Source organism: Octodon degus, unplaced genomic scaffold (genome assembly GCF_000260255.1).
Source record: "Octodon degus isolate 3935 unplaced genomic scaffold, OctDeg1.0 scaffold00016, whole genome shotgun sequence".
NCBI classification, from domain to species: Eukaryota; Metazoa; Chordata; class Mammalia; order Rodentia; family Octodontidae; genus Octodon; species Octodon degus.
The window spans coordinates 15668958-15681149 of record NW_004524592.1 but is presented as its reverse complement, the minus strand read 5'-3'; positions in this window follow the sequence as shown (position 1 = coordinate 15681149).

The window sequence follows — 12192 nt, the reverse complement described above, 5'->3', positions numbered from 1 at the left end:
AAATGTGACTTTATTTTTTGATTTTTTTCTGTACTAGGGATTGAACTCAGGACCCTGCACTTTCCAGGCATCTTTTCATATATTTTAAAACAGTTTATGATCTAAGACATTGTTTACATGAACTAAATTGTTAGTAAATATTATGGTACTATAGTAAATGGCCATGGGAAAGCAATGACCTAATTTCATCATTGTGGAGAACCACCTGGGCAACTCTCCGTGAAAGAGGAGTAATTGTCTCCTTTTTGGCTGAGCCTGATCCTATCTCTGTGTACTGATATATACAGAGCTGGCTATGACTTTTCCTTATCCTTTCAATTGGACTTGAGCAATGCATATCAGTCCAGCCCAGGTGCTGATGGTAGTCTTTGAAGCAAAGACCACAGGGCGCCCCAAGCCCCCTGCTGCGGCCATGTGAGAGCCCAGACAAGGCTGGATGAAGAGTTAGTGCTCCATGCTGGGAGTGAGCCTTGAGATAAAAGGCTATGACCTCCCAGTGCTTAAATGATTACACGTCAGAGCTGAAACACAGACCCCAAAACATTAGATACTATCTCAGTTGTGTCATGCAAATTACTCCTTCTGCATATTCTGCTCCCTTTGTGTTGCAGAGATGATTTCAGGCCTCTTACCTAGCCCAGGTAAAGGCTCTCACATATTCCTTTTTCACAAGTTAATAAAACTCGGGTTTGCCCCTTGGTCAAGGCCTTTGTTCAAGTTAGCTATCACCCTGGCTAGACTTAGGACCCCTTGGCTCCCCAAAATTGCAAATATGCCTTAGTGTCTTTATTCTCGCCATGGGTTGCACTGGAAGTGGTAGACTGGAATGAACTCATTAGAATTCTAATAATTAGGGCTGGGGAGATAACTCAGTAGTCCTGAGTTCAATTCCCAGTACAAAACAAAACCAAACCCCCCCTAGAATTACTGTTCCATGGGATTACAAATATAAACTTCCTGGGCCAAGATGAGGACCAGGAAGGGCTCACTTAACATAATTTTCTCCTGTTCATGAAGTCAATATAGCACTCAGATTTTTAACGTATTTCCCCCTTTCTCACCCTTCTCAAGTATGATTCTTAGCATTTTAGTAATGACTGATAAACATGCTTCCTTTTACTTTATTTATTTTTATTTTTTTGGCAGAACCAGGGATTGAACTCAGGCCCTTGCACTTGCCAGGCAAGCACTTATTCTACTGAGCTATATCCCCAGTCCCTCCCTTTACTTTTAAGACAGTTTTATTGAGCTCACATAGAACACAATTCATTCGTTTAAAATTGACAGTTCCATAGTGTGTACTCAGAAAGTTTTGCTATCATTGTCACAGTCAATTTAGGAACATTTTTATCTCGTCCCCAAAGATAGTCTTTACCCAGCAACAGTGGATCCATATTTACTCCCAACTCTGTTCCATGCCCTTCAACTCTAGGCAACTTCTAATCTGTAGGTGACAAAAAACCTTCTTGGGGGGCCAGGGAGATGGCTCAATGGAATAAGCGCTTCCCTGGCAAGCGCAAACACCTGAGTTCAATCCCCGGTTCTGCAAAAAACAAAATAAAATAAACAAACAAACAAAAAAAAAAAAAACAAATCAAAAATGTTCTTGTGCCTTACAGAATTTCTGTCAGCATGTCTGCTGAAGTAAACTGACAATAGACAAACAGGAGAAAAGGAATGTGAGAGTCCAATAGCCTGGTGAGATGTAGAAGTTTAGATGCCCACTTTCCTGTTTTTTTTTTTTTTTTTTTTTTTTTTTTTTTTTTTTTTTTTTTTTTACCAGGGATCGAACTCAGGACCTTGCATTTTCCAGACAGGGACTTATGCCACTGAGGGTTTTTGTTTGTTTATTTGTTTTTTTGTACCAGAAATCAAACTCAAGACCTTGTGCTTGCCAGATAGGTGCTATGCTGCTGAGATACATCCCTAGCCCTTCCTTAGTTTTCTACTATGAAAATTTTATAGACAGGAGAAGAAAAAATAGTCTTGTAGAGAGAAGTAAGAAGACAAAGTAATGGAGAAAAACATTTCTTATAGACATTTTACATAAAAACTTGGCAAACAGAATGCATATAAGTAATCTTTAGTTGTGGAGCCATTCTCTTAATAATGATGCATTTTTGTAAAGGTACTTTTTTAAGGTAATTTATTTTTGGTATGTGGAGGAAAGATTGTTCTGTAATATTTGAAAGAATGGGAAACTCACAAGTCTGACAATTCCATTTTTAAAATTGTGTCAAGGCTGGTGAGATAGCTCAGCGGACTAAAGCACCTGCTTAGGCAAGCTTAGGCAAGTACAGGGACCTTGGTTCAATCCCTGGTCCCACCACTCCCAGTCTTGGTGGCTGGCTCAGAGGAGTCTGGGGCACAGCCAGCATGGCATGTGGTGCGGGGTGGGGGGGATATAACCTGGGTCCTTGAGCTTGCCTAGGCAGGAGGATCACTATGAGTAGAAGCTGCATAGTGAGACTCTGTAACAACCGATACATTTAAAAATGGAGAAGAAAAAAGTATAAATATATACAGTATATTTTTGATGATAGCACACATAATAATTTATTAATATGCAATATGTACTAGAAAACAATCCCTCCAACAGGAGTGAGTTAGGCACTAACAGACAATGATGATTCTTAAGGAAAAGCTACCAAAGATGCCAGAGATTCTCTAGGTCTCAGGCTGGAGAAAATGGAAACGTCTCAGGATGCTTAAAAGAAAGCTCACGAGGGCCGCAGAGATAGCTCAGCAGTCTAAGCGCCTGCCTAGGCAAGCTCAAGGACCTGGGTTCAATCCCCACCCCTTCCCCCACATGCCATGCTGGCTGTGCCCTGGACTCCCCTGAGCCAGCCACCAAGACTGGGCGTGGTGGCACACTCCTGTACTCCCAGAGCTGGGGAGGCTGAAACAGGAGGATCACTACAAGCCCAAGCTACCTAGTGAGACCCTGTACCAAATACATACAATTAAGAAAAAAAAAGTCCAAAGAAAGCCCATGAACCCAGAGCCTTTGCACCGTACTACACAACCTACCCTTTTTTCATTTTGCAGCAAAGTGTAACTTCATTGTTCAGGCTAAGCTTGAATTTGGTGGTCCTCTTGCCTTAGCCTCCCAGAATGCTGGGATTGCAGATATGCACCAGGATGCTTCGCTATTAGCCTTCTTTTAAATTACTTAAGGATGTGTGGTACACATCTGTGGTACCAGAACTTGGGAGGCTGAGGCAGAAGGATTGCCACGAGTTGGAGGCCAACTTGAATTGCTTAGGGAGACCCTGTCTCAACAAAGCACAGTATAAAAAATAGTCACTTTTATTATTATTATTTTTTTTATTTTTTATTTTTTTTGCGGAATTGGGGATTGAACTCAGGTCCTTGCACTTGCCAGGGAAGCGCTTATTCCACTGAGCCATCTCCCAGGCCCCCCAAAATAGTTACTTTTAAAAAGTTACTTTTATAATTGAAACTTGTGTTTCCCTTCCTTAAAAACAGCAGGAAGTCATCTTGTTATATTGAGAGTTTTGAGATAAATTTATAAAAACTTTTGTTGAGGGCTGGGGAAGTAACTCAGTAGTCTAAGTGCCTGCTTGACAAGCACAAGGACCCGGGTTCAATCCCCAGTACCACATGCCAGGCATGGTGGTGCATATTTATAATCCCAGCCCTAGGGAGGTTGAGACAGGAGAGTCACTACAAATCCAAGCTGCATAGAAAGACCCTGTACCAAATAAATAAACTTTTGTTGAAAGTTTTCTATGTGACTTGATTTCTTATCACAAAAGTAATTTTAATAATTAACCTTTTTTCCTGGGCTCATCCTCCATAACAGAAACAAACAAACAAACAAACAAACAAAAAGGAATAAATAAAACTCAGGCTTTAATTTCAATGAAAAGGAATAGTTTCAAGTAGAAGAAATTCAAATTTTCAAGCATGCCTAATTTTGTGTTTGAAAAATAAAAGTTCAGGGGCCGGGGAGATGGCTCAGTAGAATAAGTGCTTGACTGGCAAGCTCAAGGGCCTAAATTCAATCCCCGGTTCCGCCAAAAAAAACCCCAACATGGTGGAAAATAAAAGTTCAGATTCAGCTCAATATATTTAATCAATTTGAACTATGGAAATTCTAGATTAAGAAAGAAGAAAATAAATTTTGATGTGATATTTATGTTTAGGAACTTCTAAAAATGATGACTATCTACTTACCTTATGCTGGGTGGAGACTGTGAGGGCAGGCATTACAGTAGCTTCCTTATTACATAAATACTGTTCTTGAAATTATTTGTATAATTTTTGCTAGCAGATAGTCCAGTGCAGTTATTTGGAGGTCATTTTGAAGGGTCAGATAAATATTTATCAGAAACACACACACACACATACACACACACACACACACACAAACAAAAATAGACTCCAAGGTCATAAGAGGTCTTGTTTTTAACTTCAGTAGGTTTCAAATGCTTATACCTTAGCCTCAGGCTCTAAGTGCAAAAGGAAAAACAAACCAAAAATGTAGATACGCTTAGTAACAGGAAAAAAATATTTTAAATGTATCAAATATCTGTTAAATGTGCGATAAATAAAATATTAATGATGAATTTTTGAATCCTCAAGATCCAAATAAGCCTACACAGGATGGAATATCTGCGTGTGTTTTGTCGTCAGTTGGTTGGGCTTGCTGCAGTGCTTGCTTACCGAACACATTCAGTGTGAGGCCAGCAGTGTACAGCGTGTTTACTGTACTCTGATATTATACGTATTTCTGAGGAAATAAGATTTTTACCCATTAAGTATTGTGTAGGAAGAAATTAGAGAAAAAATATACTTGTATCGCTTCTTTCCCAACACTAGATGACTGCATTACCCTCATGATAATGAAATATAGAGCTGTCACAGGATAATACTGGTATAGTATTTGAACAAAGTCATGTTTGTTGGTCGATTCACAACTTTTGTAAGGCATATTTCAGAGATAGGGAAGGTTATAAAGGATAAATTGTATGTCCTGATCGCATAGTGGGGTCCCAATTAAGTGAAAATATGTCTTCTGCCTTCTAACTGTCAATAGTAGATATCGTGGCACATTCAAAAGAATAATACAAGGGCCAGCCAGATAGCTCAGTGGATTAAAGCGCCTCCTTAGGTAGAGTGCAGCAGCCAGGGTTTGATCCCTGTAGTGCTGTGCCAGTCCTGCCCCTGGGGCACGTTGAGACTTGGCGTGGTGGCCCGTGCCTGTAATCCCAGTGCTTGGGAGGCTGACAACAGGAGAATCACTATGAGCCCGATCTATGTGGTGAGACCCTGTAGATCCTGAAGACCTTGTACTAAATACATTAAAGAGAGAGAGAGAGAGAGAGAGAGAGAGAGAGAGAGAGAGAGAGAGAGAGAATAACACAAGTAGGGCATGATGGTATATGATTGCAATCCCAGCACTCTGGAAGGCTGAGACAGGAGGATTCCAAGTTCAATCCCAGCCTGGGTGCCTTATTGGTTTATCAAGCATCACCATGAGTTCAACACCAGCCTGGGCTGCACAGTGAGTTCAAGGTCAGCCTGAACTACATAGAAAGACCCTGTCTCAAACAAATGTATGAGACCCTGTCTCATACATTTTTTTAAGAATGTATTCTCTCTCTCTGTGTCTCTCTATCTCTCTCTTTGTCTGTCTCGCTCTCTCTCTGTCTCGCTCTCTCTATGTTTCTCTCTGTGTCTCTCTGTTTCTGTCTCTGTCTCTCTCTCTGTCTCTCTCTCTCTTTTTTTAATAATACCAGAGATTGAACTCAGGACCTTGTGCTTTCCAGACAGGCGATTATTCTACTGAGCTATCGCCCCAGCCCTTTAATGTATTTAGTTCAGGGTCTACAGGGTCTCACTACACAGATCGGACTTGGAGTGATCCTGTTTTCAGTCTCCAAAGCGCTGGGATGATAGGTGTGCCACTACCATGCCCAGGATCAATCACCATCTCAACACGCCCCAGGTGCGGGGCTGGCACAGCAAGCTGGAGATTGAACCCTGGTCCCTGCGTCTGCCTAAACAGGTGCTTTAATCCACTGAGCTATGTGGCTGACCCTTATATTTTGAAATATGTATTTCCACTTATAAAATGCATATACTGAAATATATATTTCCATATATATATTTATTTATTTTTGTTTGGTTTTGTTGCATTTTATTTTTTGAGATAGGGAGGGTCTCAGTATGTAGTTCAGACTGGCCTTGAATTCATGATGTAGTCCAGACTGACCTCAAATTCACTGAGATCCTCCTGCCTCAGCTTTCAAAGTACTGGGATTACAGGCATGCCCCACTATCCCCAGAACAAGAAATAGTTATTTCTTTTCTACAAGACTGTTTAAGTCAGCAAAATTATACAAAGACTTCAATTAAGAAATACTTTTAAACAAGGAGCCACTTCATTTATGCTAATATAAGGCAATATGCTATAAAGGGTGTTTGCAAATCTTTCTTTTTTTATTTATTTTTTTTAACTTAGTTTTTTTTTAATTTTATTCATTTATTTATGTGTGTGTGTGTGTGTGTGTGTGTGTGTGTGTGTGTGGCCAGCTCAGCCCACCAGGGGGCGGGGCTGACTGGCATGTGGTGCTGGGGGATTGAACCGCGGTCCCTGTGCTCTGCCAAGCTTGTTCTAAGTAGGTGCTTTAGACCACTGAGCCATCTCACCAGACCTCTTTCTTTTTTTTTAAAGCTCAAACCAGGTGTGCTATACCACTGAGCTACACCCCAAACCTCTTTATATTTATTTCCTTTTTTTTTTTGCCAGAATCTCACTACGTAGTGCAGTCTAACCTTGAACTTACTATGTGGTAAGTTGAACTATGTAGTCCAGGCTGGCCTTGAACTTGTGGCAATCCTCCTGCCTCAGCCTCCTGAGTGCTGGGATTACAGACGTGCACCACCATGCCCAGATTTTTAGTTTTTATTTTGAGATAAGATCTTGCTAAATTGCCCAAATGGGACTTGAACTTGTAATTCTCCTGTTTTGGCATCCCTCAGTGCTGGTATTAGAGCTATGTACTAAAGCACCCAGTTAACATTTCTATTTACAAAATTTGTCCTTTAGAGTAAAAAGGAAACTTGTCATTACATAAAATTTTTGTAGGAAACATAGATGGCTAGTCCAAATTCCTTTTAAATGAGGAATTCAGCTGTAGAGAAGTAAAGTAGTTTCCTTAGAATGCTGATCCCCCCAGTTAATTATTTTTTATCACACCTAATTTCTTCCCTACATCACAAATGAGAAAATTTAAATTATTTAGTGACAAGGAGGTACTCTATGGATGTTGAATTTTGGCTGTCAGGATATATATATATAATGATAATTTGATAATTCTCTTAATATGAAAATATCTAGGGCCAGGGAGATAGCTCAGTGGAATAAGCACTTTCCTGGCAAGCACAGGGCCTGAGTTCAATCCCTGGTTCTGGGAAAAAAAAGAAAAGAAAATATCTAAGTCCAACAGCTGAAAATTTACATGTTGAAATTATTTTTTTCGGGGCCAGGGAGATAGTTCAATATTCTATATAAGCACTTGCCTGGCAAGCTCAAGGGCCTGAGTTCAATTCCTGGTTCTGCCAAAAAAAAAGAAAGAAAGAAAGAAAAAGAAAAAAAAATCTTTTTTTCTACATTGACTCTTTTTTTTTTTAAACTTTTATTTGCATTTATTTTATGCTTAATTTATTCTTGTGCCATAAATTTATTTTTATTTTTATTTATTTATGTATGTGTTATATATTTGGTACAGGGTCTCACTATGCAGTTTGGACTCATAATGATTGCCCTGATTTCTGCCTCCCCAGCGCTGGGGTTACAGGCGTGCACCACCACACCTGGACTTGGCGGCCTGCTCAGTGCGCCTGGGGATGGGGCCGGCACAGCATGTGGGGCTGGGCTTGACCCCGGTTCCTGGGCTTGCCTCAGCAGCCATGCCATAAGTCTTTGTGACTTCATTTTCTTCTGGACATCTTTTTCTTCCATGCAGCTTCCTCTTCTGGTTTAGAAACAATGTGCTCCTTTTTAGGGAGGACTATCTCAGTGTGGCAGGGAGTCTCCTGGATGGGTGAATCTGGCTGTGAGCTTGGTAAGTGAGGTGGTGCTACGTTCAATGACCAGAGAATCTAAGTCTACACCCTTAAAATTTCTCTCTGCATTTTTAAGCATGTGAAGCAAAAATTTAGCACTCTGCTTGAGCCAGTGACCCTGTGTCCAGCCCCACGGTTTGGCCTGGTCACAGCTGCCAACTCTACTATTGTAACACTGGAATGGCACACATTGCTTCTTTATTTTTCATTTATTTATCTTTTCTATTATAATTTTATTTTATTTTGAAGAGTAAAAACAAAAGCGAGAACAAAAATCAGAAACAAAGACAGAAACAGGTTAACATACAGCAATATATGTGTTACAGATTTTCAAAACAAGAATAGTTGCGTTGGCCAAATAGCTCAGTGGATTAAAGCACTTCCAAGCAGGCACAGGGGCTGGGTTTGATCTCCAGGCCTGCCATGCTGGCCCCTTCCCAGGGGCACACTGAGATGGCAATTGAGACTGGGCATTGTGGCGTGCACCTGTAATCCCAGCTCTTGGGAGGCTGTAAACAGGTGGATCACTATGAGTCTGATCTAGTAGTGAGATCCTGAACACCCTGTAGACCCTTCCCTAAAATAAAAAAAAGAATAACTGATCAACAATGGTTGATATATTATCTATTTTTATTGTCAAATCTGTTGCTCAGATTAACTGATCTAGTTATGTAAGATTGGACATGTGAGTGAATATTACCTCCTGCTTTCAAGAAATCTTAAATTTTTGTTCTTCTCTCTCTCTTTTTTCTTTTATTACCATTTTAAAGACAGTATAATAATAATTGGTATGACATTAGACACAGTACACATTTAGAAGACCAAGATGACAGGTGCTCAAGCAGAGTTTTTGTATGACACATTGCTGTGCTCAATGTAGTTGCTTAGTTCCCAGATATAAGCATACCAAATTAGTCAAGTTGAAAATTCTACACATTAACTGCTATTTTCAAAAAACTGATGGAAATAATTAGTACAACTGCCTCAGCCATCCTGTATATACATATATTTGCATGTTTTCCCCCCACCTTTTTTCCTATCTTTTCTCCTTTCTCTCCTCTTCGTTGTTTCTTTCCATTTTACCATATCTGTTATACCTTTCAGGTTTTATTTCTTCTTTTGGGTTCTTACACTAGGGAGATAATATATTTACACATGTGGGTCTCATTCACTTCACTTACGAATATAGCTTCTAGTTGTACCCACTTACCTATGAAGTCTTCAAGTTTGTCTTTCTTTATAGCTGAGTAATACTTCATTGTATAAAAATACCACATCTTTTTCATTCATTCCTCAAATGATGGGCATTTTGGTTGCTTCCAAGATTTGGCCACAGCACATTGCTTCTGTAATGCAACATCTTTCAGATATGTGGTGGCCTTTCGGATATGCATATTCTTGATAGCCTGGGCAGTTTCATGGGGATTCTTAGAGTGAGCACAAAGATTTGAGTCTCTTTATGTGCATGATTTAGTGGGGTATTATGGGTCAAGAGAGTAGTGAACCATTTTCACAGATCACCTCAGACTGCTTAACAGGAAGAGGTCTACATTGACTCTTACAACTACTGTAGTTTCTGATCATTTTTCTTCCTAGGGTGAGTCTTTGTCATTTGCCTTGTGTTTGACACAGCTTTGGTGCCCATGCCTAGGGTCAGGTGTCCTAATCCTATGGTAAATTCCACAGAACCTGTGTTTTCTTATTTTCATTTGTTTGTTTACTTTTCTGGTATGAGGATTATATCAGGGCCCAGAACATGCTAAGCACCATTCTACCCCTGAACTACACCCCCAGCCTTATATTACATAATGGGTTATCTGATAGTTCAATTTGTTCCATAGAACTGGCAACTTTTATTCATTTATTTATCTATTTTCTACAGATTTTATTTTCTTTATGTATTTTGTACAGGGTCTCACTATGAAGTTCAGACTCATAGTGATCCTCCTGTTTTCAGCCTCCCCAGAGCTGGGATTACAGGTGTGCACCACCATGCCTGGTCTCCATGGCTGGCTCAGCATGCCTGGGGGTGGGGCCAGTGCAGCATTTGGGATCTAACTCTGGTCCCTGCACTTGCCTAAGGAGGAGCTTAGAACTGGTAACTTTTAAAAATACCTATTCTCCTTCATAATTCTTTTTTTAAAAAATGTATTAGGTACAGGGTCTCCCTACACAGCTTGGACTCCTAGTGATCCTCCTGTTTCAGCCTCCCCAGCACTAGGATTACAGGTATGCACCACCAAGCCTGGTCTCGGTGGCTGGCTCAGCCCACCCAGGGGCAGGGTGGCGTACCACGTGGTGCCAGGGAACACACCTGGTACACACGCTTGCATAAGAGGCTCTTAGTCCTCTGAGGTATTTCATCTACTCTCTCCTTCATAATTCTTTTTTTTTTTTTTTTAGTTGATAAAATTTTATTGACACATAGGAAACAACTAAAAAACAGGCACAGTTTTTAATAAAACTTTGACAGAGAGACACTGCAGTGCTTTAAGCCTTGTCTGTACACATAGATGAATAGATCTACTTACCAAATACTAAGAAAAACTTCAGCCCAGGGTGCAAGAGTAATCACATTTTAATAACACTCCTTTTTTTAGTCAGTTTTCCAGGTTTGATGACATTTCACCAGAGTTTATGGATATGGAGGAGGACATGATTTAGAAATTAAATTAAAACTTAATAATGGGCCCTGGTGAGATAGCTCAGTGGACTAAGAGTCTGCTTAGGCAAGTGCAGGAATTAGAGTTCAATCCTTGGTACCGCATGCCAAGCTGGTCCTGCCCTGGGGTGTGCTGAGCCTGTGAGTGAGTCTGGGCCTGGTGGTGGTGCATACCTGTGATTACAGCACGGGGGAGGCTGAAAACAGGAGGATCACTACAAGTTTGAGCTGTATAGTGAGACCCTATACAAAAAATAAATAAAGATAAAAACAAAAAGAAAAAGCCCTTAATAATGGGGGATTGTCACACAAGAATACTAATGACTCTCAAATGATCACTCTAGCAGCAGGAGCAACTTTGGTCTTCAATGGCACTTCTAACTTTGGAAAGATCTTTTACAAAATAGTTTGATAATGTACAGACTTCTAGTTTTCTCCTGATATTCTTCCTGGCAATAATAATGATTTGAAGGTTTTACTTTTTTAAGGTTTTTTTTTTTGTTGTTTTTTTTTTTTTTTGGGTACTGGGCCTTGAACCCGGGAGCATTCTATCAGTGAGCTATATCTCTCTTTTTATTTTTTTTAAATTTAAAACAGGGTCTCACTAGGTTACCTAGACTGGCCTAAAACTACCATGTTTCAGTCTCCTACATAGCCATTACAGGCATGTATCATGGTGGTTGGCTGACAAAAAACTTGTGATGGTGTTTGTAAACATTTTTAGGGAGGTTTTTTTTTTTTTTTTAAGTGTAAGATGAGATAAGTGATGGCTTAAAAGTAGTATCTTATTGTAGAATTAGTAGTTCCTGGTCTTCAAACTTCCCCTAAAAATGAAGAGTGTTTTTAGTTATTGTTATTGCTTTTTTTTTTTTTTCTTTTGCTGGTCTAGGGATCAAATCCAGGGCCTTGTCCATACTAGGTACGAGCTATATCCCCATGGCAAAAATAAAATTTTTTTAATATAATAACTTTGAGCCCTATTAAATATGTAAAATTTCATGTATATCTATATTTATGAGTCTAGTTTCTTCATAATCCATTAACAGTTAAATATTGCCTTTGAATACAGAGATTATGGATTAAGAATCTACTAGTTAATGCTGTTACAAACAAGGTAAAGATCAATGTGATATAATACTTTTAAGACACAACAAAGTAATTTGTTTTAATTTTTCCCACAATGCTACCTCTAGTAATACAACAGTGTGATCATATTAACCTGGGATGGTGAAATAGATACTTTTTGGAGAATGATGTTACAAAACCATAAAACATTTTTAGGGAAGTTATTTTAACTGTGATTCTTGGTCTTTAAGTCAGTTATGAGAATAAACACAGAACTTCTACCTTCACTGTTCTTGAATTTTGTAAGCCCCTCCCCACCCCTCTGCCCTTTTGTGGTACTGGGTATCAAATCCAGGGCCTTGCATATG